This window comes from Symphalangus syndactylus, chromosome 11 (genome assembly GCF_028878055.3).
Source record: "Symphalangus syndactylus isolate Jambi chromosome 11, NHGRI_mSymSyn1-v2.1_pri, whole genome shotgun sequence".
Taxonomy (NCBI): domain Eukaryota; kingdom Metazoa; phylum Chordata; class Mammalia; order Primates; family Hylobatidae; genus Symphalangus; species Symphalangus syndactylus.
The window spans coordinates 3305793-3327648 of record NC_072433.2 but is presented as its reverse complement, the minus strand read 5'-3'; positions in this window follow the sequence as shown (position 1 = coordinate 3327648).

Here is a 21856-nt window from a genome sequence, read left to right as displayed (position 1 = left end):
AAAGGAGTTTCATACAATGCTTCTGTGTAGTTTATATTTGAACATATTCTTTTTTCCACTATTACCCACTTAGCGCTACGAATGTCCAGTTGCATTTTCTACAGACAGAGTGTTTCAAAACTGCTCAATCAAAAGTATGGTTTAACTCTGTTAGCTGAATGCTCAGATCAGAAAAAAGTTTCACAGAATGCTTCTGTGTAGTTTATATTTGAATATATTCCTTTTTCCACTACTACGCTCTTAGCGCTCCAAATGTCCTGTTGCATTTTCTACAGAAAGAGTGTTCAGATCTGCTCAATCAAAAGTATGGTTTAACTCTGTTAGCTGAATGCACAGATCAGAAAGAAGTTTCACGGAATGATTCTGTGTAGTTTATATTTGAAGACATTCCTTTTTCCACTATTACCCTCTTAGCGCTCCGAATCTCCACTTGCATTTTCTACAAAAAGAGTGTTTCATAACTGCTCAATCAAAAATATGTTTTATCTCTGTTAACTGAATTTACAGATCAGAAATAAGTTTCACAGAATGCATCTGTGTAGTTTTTATTTGAAGATATTCTTTTTCCCAATGTAGGCCTCTTAGCGCTTAGCATGTCCAATTGCAGTTTCTACAGAAAAAGTGTTTCAGAACGGCTGAATCAAAAGTAAGGTTCAACTCTGTTAGTTGAATGCACAGAACAGAAATAATTTTCACAGAATGCTACTGTGTAGTTTATATTTGAATATATTCCTTTTTCCACTATTACCCTCTTAGCGCTCCGAATGTCCACTTGCATTTTCTACAGAAAGAGTGTTCAGAACTGCGCAATCAAAAGTATGGTTTAACTCTGTTAGCTTAATGAACATATCAGAAATAAGTTTCACACAATGCTTCTGTGTAGTTTTTATTTGAAGATATTATTTTTCCCAATAGAGGCCTCTTCGCGCTCAGAATGTCCAATTGCAGTTTCTACAGAAAGAGTGTTTCAGAAAGGCTCAATCAAAAGTAAGGTTCAACTCTGTTAGTTGAATGCACAGAACAGAAAGAAGTTTCATACAATGCTTCTGTGTAGTTTATATTTGAACATATTCTTTTTTCCACTATTACCCACTTAGCGCTACGAATGTCCATTTGCATTTTCTACAGACAGAGTGTTTCAAAACTGCTCAATCAAAAGTATGGTTTAACTCTGTTAGCTGAATGCTCAGATCAGAAGGAAGTTTCACAGAATGCTTCTGTGTAGTTTATATTTGAATATATTCCTTTTTCCACTACTACTCTCTTAGCGCTCCAAATGTCCAGTTGCATTTTCTACAGAAAGAGTGTTCAGATCTGCTCAATCAAAAGTATGGTTTAACTCTGTTAGCTTAATGCACAGATCAGAAAGAAGTTTCACAGAATGATTCTGTGTAGTTTATATTTGGAGACATTCCTTTTTCCACTATTACCCTCTTAGCGCTCCGAATCTCCACTTGCATTTTCTACAGAAAGAGTGTTTCAGAACGGCTCAATCAAAACTAAGGTTCAACTCTTTTAGTTGAACAAACAGAACAGAAAGAAGTTTCACAAAATTCTTCTGTGTAGTTTTTATTTGTAGACATTCTTTTTCCCAATATAGGCCTCTTAGCGCTCAGAATGTCCAATTGCAGTTTCTACAGAAAGAGTGTTTCAGAACGGCTCAATCAAAAGTAAGGTTCAACTCTGTTAGTTGAATGCACAGAACAGAGAGAAGTTTCATACAATGCTTCTGTGTAGTTTATATTTGAACATATTCTTTTTTCCACTATTACCCACTTAGCGCTACGAATGTCCAGTTGCATTTTCTACAGACAGAGTGTTTCAAAACTGCTCAATCAAAAGTATGGTTTAACTCTGTTAGCTGAATGCTCAGATCAGAAAGAAGTTTCACAGAATGCTTCTGTGTAGTTTATATTTGAATATATTCCTTTTTCCACTACTACGCTCTTAGCGCTCCAAATGTCCAGTTGCATTTTCTACAGAAAGAGTGTTCAGATCTGCTCAATCAAAAGTATGGTTTAACTCTGTTAGCTGAATGCACAGATCAGAAAGAAGTTTCACCGAATGATTCTGTGTAGTTTATATTTGAAGACATTCCTTTTTCCACTCTTACCCACTTAGCGCTCCGAATCTCCACTTGCATTTTCTACAAAAAGAGTGTTTCATAACTGCTCAATCAAAAATATGTTTTATCTCTGTTAACTGAATTTACAGATCAGAAATAAGTTTCACAGAATGCATCTGTGTAGTTTTAATTTGAAGATATTCTTTTTCCCAATGTAGGCCTCTTAGCGCTTAGCATGTCCAATTGCAGTTTCTACAGAAAGAGTGTTTCAGAACGGCTCAATCAATAGTAAGGTTCAACTCTGTTAGTTGAATGCACAGAACAGAAAGGATTTTCACAGAATGCTACTGTGTAGTTTATATTTGAATATATTCCTTTTTCCACTATTACCCTCTTAGCGCTCCGAATGTCCACTTGCATTTTCTACAGAAAGAGTGTTCAGAACTGCGCAATCAAAAGTATGGTTTAACTCTGTTAGCTTAATGAACATATCAGAAATAAGTTTCACACAATGCTTCTGTGTAATTTTTATTTGAAGATATTATTTTTCCCAATAGAGGCCTCTTAGCGCTCAGAATGTCCAATTGCAGTTTCTACAGAAAGAGTGTTTCAGAAAGGCTCAATCAAAAGTAAGGTTCAACTCTGTTAGTTGAATGCACAGAACAGAAAGAAGTTTCATACAATGCTTCTGTGTAGTTTATATTTGAACATATTCTTTTTTCCACTATTACCCACTTAGCGCTACGAATGTCCAGTTGCATTTTCTACAGACAGAGTGTTTCAAAACTGCTCAATCAAAAGTATGGTTTAACTCTGTTAGCTGAATGCTCAGATCAGAAAGAAGTTTCACAGAATGCTTCTGTGTAGTTTATATTTGAATATATTCCTTTTTCCACTACTACTCTCTTAGCGCTCCAAATGTCCAGTTGCATTTTCTACAGAAAGAGTGTTCAGATCTGCTCAATCAAAAGTATGGTTTAACTCTGTTAGCTGAATGCACAGATCAGAAAGAAGTTTCACAGAATGATTCTGTGTAGTTTATATTTGGAGACATTCCTTTTTCCACTATTACCCTCTTAGCGCTCCGAATCTCCACTTGCATTTTCTACAGAAAGAGTGTTTCAGAACGGCTCAATCAAAACTAAGGTTCAACTCTTTTAGTTGAACAAACAGAACAGAAAGAAGTTTCACAAAATTCTTCTGTGTAGTTTTTATTTGTAGACATTCTTTTTCCCAATATAGGCCTCTTAGCGCTCAGAATGTCCAATTGCAGTTTCTACAGAAAGAGTGTTTCAGAACGGCTCAATCAAAAGTAAGGTTCCACTCTGTTAGTTGAATGCACAGAACAGAAAGAAGTTTCATACAATGCTTCTGTGTAGTTTATATTTGAACATATTCTTTTTTCCACTATTACCCACTTAGCGCTACGAATGTCCAGTTGCATTTTCTACAGACAGAGTGTTTCAAAACTGCTCAATCCAAAGTATGGTTTAACTCTGTTAGCTGAATGCTCAGATCAGAAAGAAGTTTCACAGAATGCTTCTGTGTAGTTTATATTTGAATATATTCCCTTTTCCACTACTACGCTCTTAGCGCTCCAAATGTCCAGTTGCATTTTCTACAGAAAGAGTGTTCAGATCTGCTCAATCAAAAGTATGGTTTAACTCTGTTAGCTGAATGCACAGATCAGAAAGAAGTTTCACCGAATGATTCTGTGTAGTTTATATTTGAAGACATTCCTTTTTCCACTATTACCCACTTACCGCTCCGAATCTCCACTTGCATATTCTACAAAAAGAGTGTTTCATAACTGCTCAATCAAAAATATGTTTTATCTCTGTTAACTGAATTTACAGATCAGAAATAAGTTTCACAGAATGCATCTGTGTAGTTTTTATTTGAAGATATTCTTTTTCCCAATGTAGGGCTCTTAGCGCTTAGCATGTCCAATTGCAGTTTCTACAGAAAGAGTGTTTCAGAACGGCTCAATCAAAAGTAAGGTTCAACTCTGTTAGTTGAATGCACAGAACAGAAAGAATTTTCACAGAATGCTACTGTGTAGTTTATATTTGAATATATTCCTTTTTCCACTATTACCCTCTTAGCGCTCCGAATGTCCACTTGCATTTTCTACAGAAAGAGTGTTCAGAACTGCGCAATCAAAAGTATGGTTTAACTCTGTTAGCTTAATGAACATATCAGAAATAAGTTTCACAAAATGCTTCTGTGTAGTTTTTATTTGAAGATATTATTTTTCCCAATATAGGCCTCTTAGCGCTCAGAATGTCCAATTGCAGTTTCTACAGAAAGAGTGTTTCAGAAAGGCTCAATCAAAAGTAAGGTTCAACTCTGTTAGTTGAATGCACAGAACAGAAAGAATTTTCATACAATGCTTCTGTGTAGTTTATAGTTGAACATATTCTTTTTTCCACTATTACCCACTTAGCGCTACGAATGTCCAGTTGCATTTTCTACAGACAGAGTGTTTCAAAACTGCTCAATCAAAAGTATGGTTTAACTCTGTTAGCTGAATGCTCAGATCAGAAAGAAGTTTCACAGAATGCTTCTGTGTAGTTTATATTTGAATATATTTCTTTTTCCACTACTACGCTCTTAGCGCTCCAAATTTCCAGTTGCATTTTCAACAGAAAGAGTGTTCAGATCTGCTCAATCAAAAGTATGGTTTAACTCTGTTAGCTGAATGCACAGATCAGAAAGAAGTTTCACCGAATGATTCTGTGTAGTTTATATTTGAAGACATTCCTTTTTCCACTATTACCCTCTTAGCGCTCCGAATCTCCACTTGTATTTTCTACAAAAAGAGTGTTTCATAACTGCTCAATCAAAAATATGTTTTATCTCTGTTAACTGAATTTACAGATCAGAAATAAGTTTCACAGAATGCATCTGTGTAGTTTTTATTTGAAGATATTCTTTTTCCCAATGTAGGCCTCTTAGCGCTTAGCATGTCCAATTGCAGTTTCTACAGAAAAAGTGTTTCAGAACGGCTGAATCAAAAGTAAGGTTCAACTCTGTTAGTTGAATGCACAGAACAGAAATAATTTTCACAGAATGCTACTGTGTAGTTTATATTTGAATATATTCCTTTTTCCACTATTACCCTCTTAGCGCTCCGAATGTCCACTTGCATTTTCTACAGAAAGAGTGTTCAGAACTGCGCAATCAAAAGTATGGTTTAACTCTGTTAGCTTAATGAACATATCAGAAATATGTTTCAAACAATGCTTCTGTGTAGTTTTTATTTGAAGATATTATTTTTCCCAATAGAGGCCTCTTAGCGCTCAGAATGTCCAATTGCAGTTTCTACAGAAAGAGTGTTTCAGAAAGGCTCAATCAAAAGTAAGGTTCAACTCTGTTAGTTGAATGCACACAACAGAAAGTAGTTTCATTCAATGCTTCTGTGTAGTTTATATTTGAACATATTCTTTTTTCCACTATTACCCACTTAGCGCTACGAATGTCCAGTTGCATTATCTACAGACAGAGTGTTTCAAAACTGCTCAATCAAAAATATGGTTTAACTCTGTTAGCTGAATGCTCAGATCAGAAAGAAGTTTCACAGAATGCTTCTGTGTAGTTTATATTTGAATATATTCCTTTTTCCACTACTACTCTGTTAGCGCTCCAAATGTCCAGTTGCATTTTCTACAGAAAGAGTGTTCAGATCTGCTCAATCAAAAGTATGGTTTAACTCTGTTAGCTGAATGCACAGATCAGAAAGAAGTTTCACAGAATGATTCTGTGCAGTTTATATTTGGAGACATTCCTTTTTCCACTATTACCCTCTTAGCGCTCCGAATCTCCACTTGCATTTTCTACAGAAAGAGTGTTTCAGAACGGCTCAATCAAAACTAAGGTTCAACTCTTTTAGTTGAACAAACAGAACAGAAAGAAGTTTCACACAATTCTTCTGTGTAGTTTTTATTTGTAGACATTCTTTTTCCCAATATAGGCCTCTTAGCGCTCAGAATGTCCAATTGCAGTTTCTACAGAAAGAGTGTTTCAGAACGGCTCAATCAAAAGTAAGGTTCAACTCTGTTAGTTGAATGCACAGAACAGAAAGGAGTTTCATACAATGCTTCTGTGTAGTTTATATTTGAACATATTCTTTTTTCCACTATTACCCACTTAGCGCTACGAATGTCCAGTTGCATTTTCTACAGACAGAGTGTTTCAAAACTGCTCAATCAAAAGTATGGTTTAACTCTGTTAGCTGAATGCTCAGATCAGAAAAAAGTTTCACAGAATGCTTCTGTGTAGTTTATATTTGAATATATTCCTTTTTCCACTACTACGCTCTTAGCGCTCCAAATGTCCTGTTGCATTTTCTACAGAAAGAGTGTTCAGATCTGCTCAATCAAAAGTATGGTTTAACTCTGTTAGCTGAATGCACAGATCAGAAAGAAGTTTCACGGAATGATTCTGTGTAGTTTATATTTGAAGACATTCCTTTTTCCACTATTACCCTCTTAGCGCTCCGAATCTCCACTTGCATTTTCTACAAAAAGAGTGTTTCATAACTGCTCAATCAAAAATATGTTTTATCTCTGTTAACTGAATTTACAGATCAGAAATAAGTTTCACAGAATGCATCTGTGTAGTTTTTATTTGAAGATATTCTTTTTCCCAATGTAGGCCTCTTAGCGCTTAGCATGTCCAATTGCAGTTTCTACAGAAAAAGTGTTTCAGAACGGCTGAATCAAAAGTAAGGTTCAACTCTGTTAGTTGAATGCACAGAACAGAAATAATTTTCACAGAATGCTACTGTGTAGTTTATATTTGAATATATTCCTTTTTCCACTATTACCCTCTTAGCGCTCCGAATGTCCACTTGCATTTTCTACAGAAAGAGTGTTCAGAACTGCGCAATCAAAAGTATGGTTTAACTCTGTTAGCTTAATGAACATATCAGAAATAAGTTTCACACAATGCTTCTGTGTAGTTTTTATTTGAAGATATTATTTTTCCCAATAGAGGCCTCTTCGCGCTCAGAATGTCCAATTGCAGTTTCTACAGAAAGAGTGTTTCAGAAAGGCTCAATCAAAAGTAAGGTTCAACTCTGTTAGTTGAATGCACAGAACAGAAAGAAGTTTCATACAATGCTTCTGTGTAGTTTATATTTGAACATATTCTTTTTTCCACTATTACCCACTTAGCGCTACGAATGTCCATTTGCATTTTCTACAGACAGAGTGTTTCAAAACTGCTCAATCAAAAGTATGGTTTAACTCTGTTAGCTGAATGCTCAGATCAGAAGGAAGTTTCACAGAATGCTTCTGTGTAGTTTATATTTGAATATATTCCTTTTTCCACTACTACTCTCTTAGCGCTCCAAATGTCCAGTTGCATTTTCTACAGAAAGAGTGTTCAGATCTGCTCAATCAAAAGTATGGTTTAACTCTGTTAGCTTAATGCACAGATCAGAAAGAAGTTTCACAGAATGATTCTGTGTAGTTTATATTTGGAGACATTCCTTTTTCCACTATTACCCTCTTAGCGCTCCGAATCTCCACTTGCATTTTCTACAGAAAGAGTGTTTCAGAACGGCTCAATCAAAACTAAGGTTCAACTCTTTTAGTTGAACAAACAGAACAGAAAGAAGTTTCACAAAATTCTTCTGTGTAGTTTTTATTTGTAGACATTCTTTTTCCCAATATAGGCCTCTTAGCGCTCAGAATGTCCAATTGCAGTTTCTACAGAAAGAGTGTTTCAGAACGGCTCAATCAAAAGTAAGGTTCAACTCTGTTAGTTGAATGCACAGAACAGAGAGAAGTTTCATACAATGCTTCTGTGTAGTTTATATTTGAACATATTCTTTTTTCCACTATTACCCACTTAGCGCTACGAATGTCCAGTTGCATTTTCTACAGACAGAGTGTTTCAAAACTGCTCAATCAAAAGTATGGTTTAACTCTGTTAGCTGAATGCTCAGATCAGAAAGAAGTTTCACAGAATGCTTCTGTGTAGTTTATATTTGAATATATTCCTTTTTCCACTACTACGCTCTTAGCGCTCCAAATGTCCAGTTGCATTTTCTACAGAAAGAGTGTTCAGATCTGCTCAATCAAAAGTATGGTTTAACTCTGTTAGCTGAATGCACAGATCAGAAAGAAGTTTCACCGAATGATTCTGTGTAGTTTATATTTGAAGACATTCCTTTTTCCACTCTTACCCACTTAGCGCTCCGAATCTCCACTTGCATTTTCTACAAAAAGAGTGTTTCATAACTGCTCAATCAAAAATATGTTTTATCTCTGTTAACTGAATTTACAGATCAGAAATAAGTTTCACAGAATGCATCTGTGTAGTTTTTATTTGAAGATATTCTTTTTCCCAATGTAGGCCTCTTAGCGCTTAGCATGTCCAATTGCAGTTTCTACAGAAAGAGTGTTTCAGAACGGCTCAATCAATAGTAAGGTTCAACTCTGTTAGTTGAATGCACAGAACAGAAAGGATTTTCACAGAATGCTACTGTGTAGTTTATATTTGAATATATTCCTTTTTCCACTATTACCCTCTTAGCGCTCCGAATGTCCACTTGCATTTTCTACAGAAAGAGTGTTCAGAACTGCGCAATCAAAAGTATGGTTTAACTCTGTTAGCTTAATGAACATATCAGAAATAAGTTTCACACAATGCTTCTGTGTAGTTTTTATTTGAAGATATTATTTTTCCCAATAGAGGCCTCTTAGCGCTCAGAATGTCCAATTGCAGTTTCTACAGAAAGAGTGTTTCAGAAAGGCTCAATCATATGTAAGGTTCAACTCTGTTAGTTGAATGCACAGAACAGAAAGAAGTTTCATACAATGCTTCTGTGTAGTTTATATTTGAACATATTCTTTTTTCAACTATTACCCACTTAGCGCTACGAATGTCCAGTTGCATTTTCTACAGACAGAGTGTTTCAAAACTGCTCAATCAAAAGTATGGTTTAACTCTGTTAGCTGAATGCTCAGATCAGAAAGAAGTTTCACAGAATGCTTCTGTGTAGGTTATATTTGAATATATTCCTTTTTCCACTACTACTCTCTTAGCGCTCCAAATGTCCAGTTGCATTTTCTACAGAAAGAGTGTTCAGATCTGCTCAATCAAAAGTATGGTTTAACTCTGTTAGCTGAATGCACAGATCAGAAAGAAGTTTCACAGAATGATTCTGTGTAGTTTATATTTGGAGACATTCCTTTTTCCACTATTACCCTCTTAGCGCTCCGAATCTCCACTTGCATTTTCTACAGAAAGAGTGTTTCAGAACGGCTCAATCAAAACTAAAGTTCAACTCTTTTAGTTGAACAAACAGAACAGAAAGAAGTTTCACACAATTCTTCTGTGTAGTTTTTATTTGTAGACATTCTTTTTCCCAATATAGGCCTCTTAGCGCTCAGAATGTCTAATTGCAGTTTCTACAGAAAGAGTGTTTCAGAACGGCTCAATCAAAAGTAAGGTTCAACTCTGTTAGTTGAATTCACAGAACAGAAAGAAGTTTCATACAATGCTTCTGTGTAGTTTATATTTGAACATATTCTTTTTTCCACTATTACCCACTTAGCGCTACGAATGTCCAGTTGCATTTTCTACAGACAGAGTGTTTCAAAACTGCTCAATCAAAAGTATGGTTTAACTCTGTCAGCTGAATGCTCAGATCAGAAAGAAGTTTCACAGAATGCTTCTGTGTAGTTTATATTTGAAGATATTCCATTTTCCACTACTACGCTCTTAGCGCTCCAAATGTCCAGTTGCATTTTCTACAGAAAGAGTGTTCAGATCTGCTCAATCAAAAGTATGGTTTAACTCTGTTAGCTGAATGCACAGATCAGAAAGAAGTTTCACCGAATGATTCTGTGTAGTTTATATTTGAAGACATTCCTTTTTCCACTATTACCCTCTTAGCGCTCCGAATCTCCACTTGCATTTTCTACAAAAAGAGTGTTTCATAACTGCTCAATCAAAAATATGTTTTATCTCTGTTAACTGAATTTACAGATCAGAAATAAGTTTCACAGAATGCATCTGTGTAGTTTTTATTTGAAGATATTTTTTTCCCAATGTAGGCCTCTTAGCGCTTAGCATGTCCAATTGCAGTTTCTACAGAAAGAGAGTTTCAGAACGGCTCAATCAAAAGTAAGGTTCAACTCTGTTAGTTGAATGCACAGAACAGAAAGAATTTTCACAGAATGCTACTGTGTAGTTTATATTTGAATACATTCCTTTTTCCACTATTACCCTCTTAGCGCTCTGAATGTCCACTTGCATTTTCTACAGAAAGAGTGTTCAGAAATGCGCAATCAAAAGTATGGTTTAACTCTGTTAGCTTAATGAACATATCAGAAATAAGTTTCACACAATGCTTCTGTGTAGTTTTTATTTGAAGATATTATTTTTCCCAATAGAGGCCTCTTAGCGCTCAGAATGTCCAATTGCAGTTTCTACAGAAAGAGTGTTTCAGAAAGGCTCAATCAAAAGTAAGGTTCAACTCTGTTAGTTGAATGCACAGAACAGAAAGAAATTTCATACAATGCTTCTGTGTAGTTGATATTTGAACATATTCTTTTTTAAACTATTACCCACTTAGTTCTACGAATGTCCATTTGCATTTTCTACAGACAGAGTGTTTCAAAACTGCTCAATCAAAAGTATGGTTTAACTCTGTCAGCTGAATGCTCAGATCAGAAAGAAGTTTCACAGAATGCTTCTGTGTAGTTTATATTTGAATATATTCCATTTTCCACTACTACGCTCTTAGCGCTCCAAATGTCCAGTTGCATTCTCTACAGAAAGAGTGTTCAGATCTGCTCAATCAAAAGTATGGTTTAACTCTGTTAGCTGAATGCACAGATCAGAAAGAAGTTTCACCGAATGATTCTGTGTAGTTTATATTTGAAGACATTCCTTTTTCCACTATTACCCTCTTGCGCTCCGAATCTCCACTTGCATTTTCTACAAAAAGAGTGTTTCATAACTGCTCAATCAAAAATATGTTTTATCTCTGTTAACTGAATTTACAGATCAGAAATAAGTTTCACAGAATGCATCTGTGTAGTTTTTATTTGAAGATATTATTTTCCCAATGTAGGCCTCTTAGCGCTTAGCATGTCCAATTGAAGTTTCTACAGAAAGAGAGTTTCAGAACGGCTCAATCAAAAGTAAGGTTCAACTCTGTTAGTTGAATGCACAGAACAGAAAGAATTTCCACACAATGCTACTGTGTAGTTTATATTTGAATATATTCCTTTTTCCACTATTACCCTCTTAGCGCTCTGAATGTCCACTTGCATTTTCTACAGAAAGAGTGTTCAGAACTGCGCAATCAAAAGTATGGTTATCTCTGTTAGCTTAATGAACATATCAGAAATAAGTTTCACAGAATGCTTCTGTGTAGTTTATATTTGAACATATTCTTTTTTAAACTATTACCCACTTAGTTCTACGAGTGTCCATTTGCATTTTCTACAGAAAGAGTGTTCAGATCTGCTCAATCAAAAGTATGTTTTAACTCTGTTAGCTGAATGCACAGATCAGAAAGAAGTTTAACAGAATGATTCTGTGTAGTTTATATTTGGAGACATTCCTTTTTCCACTATTACCCTCTTAGCGCTCCGAATCTCCACTTGCATTTTCTACAGAAAGACTGTTTCAGAACGGCTCAATCAAAACTAAGGTTCAACTCTTTTAGTTGAACAAACAGAACAGAAAGAAGTTTCACACAATTCTTGTGTGTAGTTTTTATTTGTAGACATTCTTTTTCCCAATATAGGCCTCTTAGCGCTCAGAATGTCCAATTGCAGTTTCTACAGAAAGAGTGTTTCAGAACGGCTCAATCAAAAGTAAGGTTCAACTCTGTTAGTTGAATGCACAGAACAGAAAGTAGTTTCATACAATGCTTCTGTGTAGTTCATATTTGAACATATTCTTTTTTCCACTATTACCCACTTAGCGCTAAGAATGTCCAGTTGCATTTTCTACAGACAGAGTGTTTCAAAACTGCTCAATCAAAAGTATGGTTTAACTCGTTTAACTGAATGCTCAGATCAGAAAGAAGTTTCACAGAATGCTTCTGTGTAGTTTATATTTGAATATATTCCTTTTTCCACTACTACGCTCTTAGCGCTCCAAATGTCCAGTTGCATTTTCTACAGAAAGAGTGTTCAGATCTGCTCAATCAAAAGTATGGTTTAACTCTGTTAGCTGAATGCACAGATCAGAAAGAAGTTTCACCGAATGATTCTGTGTGGTTTATATTTGAAGACATTCCTTTTTCCACTATTACCTTCTTAGCGCTCCGAATCTCCACTTGCATTTTCTACAAAAAGAGTGTTTCATAACTGCTCAATCAAAAATATGTTTTATCTCTGTTAACTGAATTTAAGGATCAGAAATAAGTTTCACAGAATGCATCTGTGTAGTTTTTATTTGAAGATATTCTTTTTCCCAATGTAGGCCTCTTAGCGCTTAGCATGTCCAATTGCAGTTTCTACAGAAAGAGTGTTTCAGAACGGCTCAATCAAAAGTAAGGTTCAACTCTGTTAGTTGAATGCACAGAACAGAAAGAATTTTCACAGAATGCTACTGTGTAGTTTATATTTGAATATATTCCTTTTTCCACTATTACCCTCTTAGCGCTCCGAATGTCCACTTGCATTTTCTACAGAAAGTGTGTTCAGGACTGCGCAATCCAAAGTATGGTTTAACTCTGTTAGCTTAATGAACATATCAGAAATAAGTTTCACACAATGCTTCTGTGTAGTTTTTATTTGAAGATATTATTTTTCCCAATAGAGGCCTCTTAGCGCTCAGAATGTCCAATTGCAGTTTCTACAGAAAGAGTGTTTCAGAAAGGCTCAATCAAATGTAAGGTTCAACTCTGTTAGTTGAATGCACAGAACAGAAAGAAGTTTCATACAATGCTTCTGTGTAGTTTATATTTGAACATATTCTTTTTTCCACTATTACCCACTTAGCGCTACGAATGTCCAGTTGCATTTTCTACAGACAGAGTGTTTCAAAACTGCTCAATCAAAAGTATGGTTTAACTCTGTTAGCTGAATGCTCAGATCAGAAAGAAGTTTCACAGAATGCTTCTGTGTAGTTTATATTTGAATATATTCCTTTTTCCACTACTACTCTCTTAGCGCTCCAAATGTCCAGTTGCATTTTCTACAGAAAGAGTGTTCAGATCTGCTCAATCAAAATTATGGTTTAACTCTGTTAGCTGAATGCACAGATCAGAAAGAAGTTTCACAGAATGATTCTGTGTAGTTTATATTTGAAGACATTCCTTTTTCCACTATTACCTTCTTAGCGCTCCGAATCTCCACTTGCATTTTCTACAGAAAGAGTGTTTCAGAACGGCTCAATCAAAACTAAGGTTCAACTCTTTTAGTTGAACCAACAGAACAGAAAGAAGTTTCACACAATTCTTCTGTGTAGTTTTTATTTGTAGACATTCTTTTTCCCAATAGAGTCCTCTTAGCGCTCAGAATGTCCAATTGCAGTTTCTACAGAAAGAGTTTTTCAGAACGGCTCAATCAAAAGTAAGGTTCAACTGTGTTAGTTGAATGCACAGAACAGAAAGTAGTTTCATACAGTGCTTCTGTGTAGTTCATATTTGAACATAATCTTTTTTCCACTATTACCCACTTAGCGGTACGAATGTCCAGTTGCATTTTCTACAGACAGAGTTTTTCAAAACTGCTCAATCAAAAGTATGGTTTAACTCTGTTAGCTGAATTCTCAGATCAGAAAGAAGTTTCACAGAATGCTTCTGTGTAGTTTATATTTGAATATATTCCTTTTTCCACTACTACTCTCTTAGCGCTCCAAATGTCCAGTTGCATTTTCTACAGAAAGAGTGTTCAGATCTGCAGAATCAAAAGTATGTTTTAACTCTGTTCGCTGAATGCACAGATCAGAAAGAAGTTTCACAGAATGATTCTGTGTAGTTTATATTTGGAGACATTCCTTTTTCCACTATTACCCTCTTAGCGCTCCGAATGTCCACTTGCATTTTTTACAGAAAGAGTGTTCAGAACTGCGCAATCCAAAGTATGGTTTAACTCTGTTAGCTTAATGAACATATCAGATATAAGTTTCACACAATGCTTCTGTGTAGTTTTTATTTGAAGATATTATTTTTCCCAATAGAGGCCTCTTAGCGCTCAGAATGTCCAATTGCAGTTTCTACAGAAAGAGTGTTTCAGAAAGGCTCAATCAAAAGTAAGGTTCAACTCTGTTAGTTGAATGCACAGAACAGAAAGTAGTTTCATACACTGCTTCTGTGTAGTTTATATTTGAACATATTCTTTTTTCCACTATTACCACTTAGCGCTACGAATGTCCAGTTGCATTTCCAACAGACAGAGTGTTTCAAAACTGCTCAATCAAAAGTATGGTTTAACTCTGTTAGCTGAAGGCTCAGATCAGAAAGAAGTTTCACAGAATTCTTCTGTGTAGTTTATATTTGAATATATTCCTTTTTCCACTATTACCCACTTAGCGCTCCAAATGTCCAGTTGCATTTTCTACAGAAAGAGTGTTCAGATCTGCTCAATCAAAATTATGGTTTAACTCTGTTAGCTGAATGCACAGATCGGAAAGAAGTTTCACAGAATGATTCTGTGTAGTTTATATTTGTAGACATTCCTTTTTCCACTATTACCCTCTTAGAGCTCCGAATCTCCACTTGCATTTTCTACAGAAAGAGTGTTTCAGAACGACTCAATCAAAACTAAGGTTCAACTCTTTTAGTTGAACAAACAGAACAGAAAGAAGTTTCACACAATTCTTCTGTGTAGTTTTTATTTGTAGACATTCTTTTTCCCAATAGAGTCCTCTTAGCGCTCAGAATGTCCAATTGCAGTTTCTACAGAAAGAGTTTTTCAGAACGGCTGAATCAAAAGTAAGGTTCAACTGTGTTAGTTGAATGCACAGAACAGAAAGTAGTTTCATACAGTGCTTCTGTGTAGTTCATATTTGAACATAATCTTTTTTCCGCTATTACCCACTTAGCGCTACGAATGTCCAGTTGCATTTTCTACAGACAGAGTGTTTCAAAACTGCTCAAACAAAAGTATGGTTTAAATCTGTTAGCTGAATTCTCAGATCAGAAAGAAGTTTCACAGAATGCTTCTGTGTAGTTTATATTTGAATATATTCCTTTTTCCACTACTACTCTCTTAGCGCTCCAAATGTCCAGTTGCATTTTCTACAGAAAGAGTGTTCAGATCTGCAGAATCAAAAGTATGTTTTAACACTGTTCGCTGAATGCACAGATCAGAAAGAAGTTTCACAGAATGATTCTGTGTAGTTTATATTTGGAGACATTCCTTTTTCCACTATTACCCTCTTAGCGCTCCGAATGTCCACTTGAATTTTCTACAGAAAGAGTGTTCAGAACTGCGCAATCCAAAGTATGGTTTAACTCTGTTAGCTTAATGAACATATCAGATATAAGTTTCACACAATGCTTCTGTGTAGTTTTTATTTGAAGATATTATTTTTCCCAATAGAGGCCTCTTAGCGCTCAGAATGTCCAATTGCAGTTTCTACAGAAAGAGTGTTTCAGAAAGGCTCAATCAAAAGTAAGGTTCAACTCTGTTAGTTGAATGCACAGAACAGAAAGAAGTTTCATACACTGCTTCTGTGTAGTTTATATTTGAACATATTCTTTTTTCCACTATTACCCACTTAGCGCTACGAATGTCCAGTTGCATTTTCAACAGACAGAGTGTTTCAAAACTGCTCAATCAAAAGTATGGTTTAACTCTGTTAGCTGAAGGCTCAGATCAGAAAGAAGTTTCACAGAATTCTTCTGTGTAGTTTATATTTGAATATATTCCTTTTTCCACTATTACCCACTTAGCGCTCCAAATGTCCAGTTGCATTTTCTACAGAAAGAGTGTTCAGATCTGCTCAATCAAAATTATGGTTTAACTCTGTTAGCTGAATGCACAGATCGGAAAGAAGTTTCACAGAATGATTCTGTGTAGTTTATATTTGTAGACATTCCTTTTTCCACTATTACCCTCTTAGAGCTCCGAATCTCCACTTGCATTTTCTACAGAAAGAGTGTTTCAGAACAACTCAATCAAAACTAAGGTTCAACTCTTTTAGTTGAACAAACAGAACAGAAAGAAGTTTCACACAATTCTTCTGTGTAGTTTTTATTTGTAGACATTCTTTTTCCCAATATAGTCCTCTTAGCGCTCAGAATGTCCAATTGCAGTTTCTACAGAAAGAGTGTTTCAGAACGGCTCAATCAAAAGTAAGGTTCAACTCTGTTAGTTGAATGCACAGAACAGAAAGAAGTTTCATACAGTGCTTCTGTGTAGTTCATATTTGAACATATTCTTTTTTCCACTATTACCCACTTAGCGCTACGAATGTCCAGTTGCATTTTCTACAGACAGAGTGTTTCAAAACTGCTCAATCAAAAGCATGGTTTAACTCTGTTAGCTGAATGCTCAGATCAGAAAGAAGTTTCACAGAATGCTTCTGTGCAGTTTATATTTGAATATATTCCTTTTTCCACTACTACTCTCTTAGCGCTCCAAATGTCCAGTTGCATTTTCTACAGAAAGAGTGTTCAGATCTGCTCAATCAAAATTATGGTTTAACTCTGTTAGCTGAATGCACAGATCGGAAAGAAGTTTCACAGAATGATTCTGTGTAGTTTATATTTGTAGACATTCCTTTTTCCACTATTACCCTCTTAGAGCTCCGAATTTCCACTTGCATTTTCTACAGAAAGAGTGTTTCAGAACGGCTCAATCAAAACTAAGGTTCAACTCTTTTAGTTGAACAAACAGAACAGAAAGAAGTTTCACACAATTCTTCTGTGTAGTTTTTATTTTTAGACATTCTTTTTCCCAATATAGGCCTCTTAGCGCTCAGAATGTCCAATTGCAGTTTCTACAGAAAGAGTGTTTCAGAACGGCTCAATCAAAAGTAAGGTTCAACTCTGTTACTTGAATGCACAGAACAGAAAGTAGTTTCATACAATGCTTCTGTGTAGTTTATATTTGAAGATATTCTTTTTTCCACTATTACCCACTTAGCGCTACGAATGTCCAGTTGCATTTTCTAGAGACAGAGTGTTTCAAAACTGCTCAATCAAAAGTATGGTTTAACTCTGTTAGCTGAATGCTCAGATCAGAAAGAAGTTTCACAGAATGCTTCTGTGTAGTTTATATTTGAATATATTCCTTTTTCCACTACTACGCTCTTAGCGCTCCAAATGTCCAGTTCCATTTTCTACAGAAAGAGTGTTCAGATCTGCTCAATCAAAAGTATGGTTTAACTCTGTTAGCTGAATGCACAGATCAGAAAGAAGTTTCACCGAATGATTCTGTGTAGTTTATATTTGAAGACATTCCTTTTTCCACTATTACCCTCTTAGCGCTCCGAATCTCCACTTGCATTTTCTACAAAAAGAGTGTTTCATAACTGCTCAATCAAAAATATGTTTTATCTCTGTTAACTGAATTTAAGGATCAGAAATAAGTTTCACAGAATGCATCTGTGTAGTTTTTATTTGAAGATATACTTTTTCCCAATGTAGGCCTCTTAGCGCTTAGCATGTGCAATTGCAGTTTCTACAGAAAGAGTGTTTCAGAACGGCTCAATCAAAAGTAGGGTTCAACTCTGTTAGTTGAATGCACAGAACAGAAAGAATTTTCACAGAATGCTACTGTGTAGTTTATATTTGAATATATTCCTTTTTCCACTATTACCCTCTTAGCGCTCCGAATGTCCACTTGCATTTTCTACAGAAAGAGTGTTCAGAACTGCGCAATCAAATATATGTTTTAACTCTGTTAGCTTAATGAACATATCAGAAATAAGTTTCACATGATGCTTCTGTGTAGTTTTTATTTGAAGATATTATTTTTCCCAATAGAGGCCTCTTAGCGCTCAGAATGTCCAATTGCAGTTTCTACAGAAAGAGTGTTTCAGAAAGGCTCAATCAAAAGTAAGGTTCAACTCTGTTAGTTGAATGCACAGAACAGAAAGAAGTTTCATACAATGCTTCTGTGTAGCTTATATTTGAACATATTCTTTTTTCCACTATTACCCACTTATCGCTACGAATGTCCAGTTGCATTTTCTACAGACAGAGTGTTTCAAAACTGCTCAATCAAAAGTATGGTTTAACTCTGTTAGCTGAATGCTCAGATCAGAAAGAAGTTTCACAGAATGCTTCTGTGTAGTTTATATTTGAATATATTCCTTTTTCCACTACTACGCTCTTAGCGCTCCAAATGTCCAGTTGCATTTTCTACAGAAAGAGTGTTCTGATCTGCTCAATCAAAAGTATGGTTTAACTCTGTTAGCTGAATGCACAGATCAGAAAGAAGTTTCACCAAATGATTCTGTGTGGTTTATATTTGAAGACATTCCTTTTTCCACTATTACCCTCTTAGCGCTCCGAATCTCCACTTGCATTTTCTACAAAAAGAGTGTTTCATAACTGCTCAATCAAAAATATGTTTTATCTCTGTTAACTGAATTTTAGGATCAGAAATAAGTTTCACAGAATGCATCTGTGTAGTTTTTATTTGAAGATATTCTTTTTCCCAATGTAGGCCTCTTAGCGCTTAGCATGTCCAATTGCAGTTTCTACAGAAAGAGTGTTTCAGAACGGCTCAATCAAAAGTAAGGTTCAACTCTGTTAGTTGAATGCACAGAACAGAAAGAATTTTCACAGAATGCTATTGTGTAGTTTATATTTGAATATATTCCTTTTTCCACTATTACCCTCTTAGCGCTCCGAATGTCCACCTGCATTTTCTACAGAAAGAGTGTTCAGAACTGCGCAATCCAAAGTATGGTTTAACTCTGTTAGCTTAATGAACATATCAGAAATAAGTTTCACACAATGCTTCTGTGTAGTTTTTATTTGAAGATATTATTTTTCCCAATAGAGGCCTCTTAGCGCTCAGAATGTCCAATTGCAGTTTCTACAGAAAGAGTGTTTCAGAAAGGCTCAATCAAATGTAAGGTTCAACTCTGTTAGTTGAATGCACAGAACAGAAAGAAGTTTCATACAATGCTTCTGTGTAGTTTATATTTGAACATATTCTTTTTTCCACTATTACCCACTTAGCGCTACGAATGTCCAGTTGCATTTTCAACAGACAGAGTGTTTCAAAACTGCTCAATCAAAAGTATGGTTTAACTCTGTTAGCTGAATGCTCAGATCAGAAAGAAGTTTCACAGAATGCTTCTGTGTAGTTTATATTTGAATATATTCCTTTTTCCACTACTACTCTCTTAGCGCTCCAAATGTCCAGTTGCATTTTCTACAGAAAGAGTGTTCAGATCTGCTCAATCAAAATTATGGTTTAACTCTGTTAGCTGAATGCACAGATCGGAAAGAAGTTTCACAGAATGATTCTGTGTAGTTTATATTTGTAGACATTCCTTTTTCCACTATTACCCTCTTAGAGCTCCGAATCTCCACTTGCATTTTCTACAGAAAGAGTGTTTCAGAACGGCTCAATCAAAACTAAGGTTCAACTCTTTTAGTTGAACAAACAGAACAGAAAGAAGTTTCACACAATTCTTCTGTGTAGTTTTTATTTGTAGACATTCTTTTTCCCAATATAGGCCTCTTAGCGCTCAGAATGTCCAATTGCAGTTTCTACAGAAAGAGTGTTTCAGAACGGCTCAATCAAAAGTAAGGTTCAACTCTGTTACTTGAATGCACAGAACAGAAAGTAGTTTCATACAATGCTTCTGTGTAGTTTATATTTGAAGATATTCTTTTTTCCACTATTACCCACTTAGCGCTACGAATGTCCAGTTGCATTTTCTACCGACAGAGTGTTTCAAAACTGCTCAATCAAAAGTATGGTTTAACTCTGTTAGCTGAATGCTCAGATCAGAAAGAAGTTTCACAGAATGCTTCTGTGTAGTTTATATTTGAATATATTCCTTTTTCCACTACTACGCTCTTAGCGCTCCAAATGTCCAGTTCCATTTTCTACAGAAAGAGTGTTCAGATCTGCTCAATCAAAAGTATGGTTTACCTCTGTTAGCTGAATGCACAGATCAGAAAGAAGTTTCACAGAATGATTCTGTGTAGTTTATATTTGAAGACATTCCTTTTTCCACTATTACCCTCTTAGCGCTCCGAATATCCACTTGCATTTTCTACAAAAAGAGTGTTTCATAACTGCTCAATCAAAAATATGTTTTATCTCTGTTAACTGAATTTACAGATTAGAAATAAGTTTCGCAGAATGCATCTGTGTAGTTTTTATTTGAAGATATTCTTTTTCCCAATGTAGGCCTCTTAGCGCTTAGCATGTCCAATTGCAGTTTCTACAGAAAGAGTGTTTCAGAACGGCTCAATCAAAAGTAAGGTTCAACTCTGTTAGTTGAATGCACAGAACAGAAAGAATTTTCACAGAATGCTACTGTGTAGTTTATATTTGAATATATTCCTTTTTCCACTATTACCCTCTTAGCGCTCCGAATGTCCACTTGCACTTTCTACAGAAAGAGTGTTCAGAACTGCGCAATCAAAAGTATGGTTTAACTCTGTTAGCTTAATGAACATATCAGAAATAAGTTTCACACAATGCTTCTGTGTAGTTTTCATCTGAAGATATTATTTTTCCCAATAGAGGCCTCTTAGCGCTCAGAATGTCCAATTGCAGTTTCTACAGAAAGAGTTTTTCAGAAAGGCTCAATCAAAAGTAAGGTTCAACTCTGTTAGTTGAATGCACAGAACAGAAAGAAGTTTCATACAATGCTTCTGTGTAGTTTATATTTGAACATATTCTTTTTTCCACTATTACCCACTTAGCGCTACGAATGTCCAGTTGCATTTACTACAGACAGAGTCTTTCAAAACTGCTCAATCAAAAGTATGGTTTAACTCTGTTAGCTGAATGCTCAGATCAGAAAGAAGTTTCACAGAATGCTTCTGTGTAGTTTATATTTGAATATATTCCTTTTTCCACTACTACTCTCTTAGCGCTCCAAATGTCCAGTTGCATTTTCTACAGAAATAGTGTTCAGATCTGCTCAATCAAAAGTATGGTTTAACTCTGTTAGCTGAATGCACAGATCAGAAAGAAGTTTCACAGAATGATTCTGTGTAGTTTATATTTGGAGACATTCCTTTTTCCGCTATTACCCTCTTAGCGCTCCGAATCTCCACTTGCATTTTCTACAGAAAGAGTGTTTCAGAACGGCTCAATCAAAACTAAGGTTCAACTCTTTTAGTTGAACAAACAGAACAGAAAGAAGTTTCACACAATTCTTCTGTGTAGTTTTTATTTGTAGACATTCTTTTTCCCAATATAGGCCTCTTAGCGCTCAGAATGTCCAATTGCAGTTTCTACAGAAAGAGTGTTTCAGAACGGCTCAATCAAAAGTAACGTTCAACTCTGTTAGTTGAATGCACAGAACAGAAAGAAGTTTCATACAATGCTTCTGTGTAGTTCATATTTGAACATATTCTTTTTTCCACTATTACCCACATAGCGCTACGAATGTCCAGTTGCATTTTCTACTGACAGAGTGTTTCAAAACTGCTCAATCAAAAGTATGGTTTAACTCTGTTAGCTGAATGCTCAGATCAGAAAGAAATTTCACAGAATGCTTCTGTGTAGTTTATATTTGAATATATTCCTTTTTCCACTACTACGCTCTTAGCGCTCCAAATGTCCAGTTGCATTTTCTACAGAAAGAGTGTTCAGATCTGCTCAATCAAAAGTATGGTTTAACTCTGTTAGCTGAATGCACAGATCAGAAAGAAGTTTCACC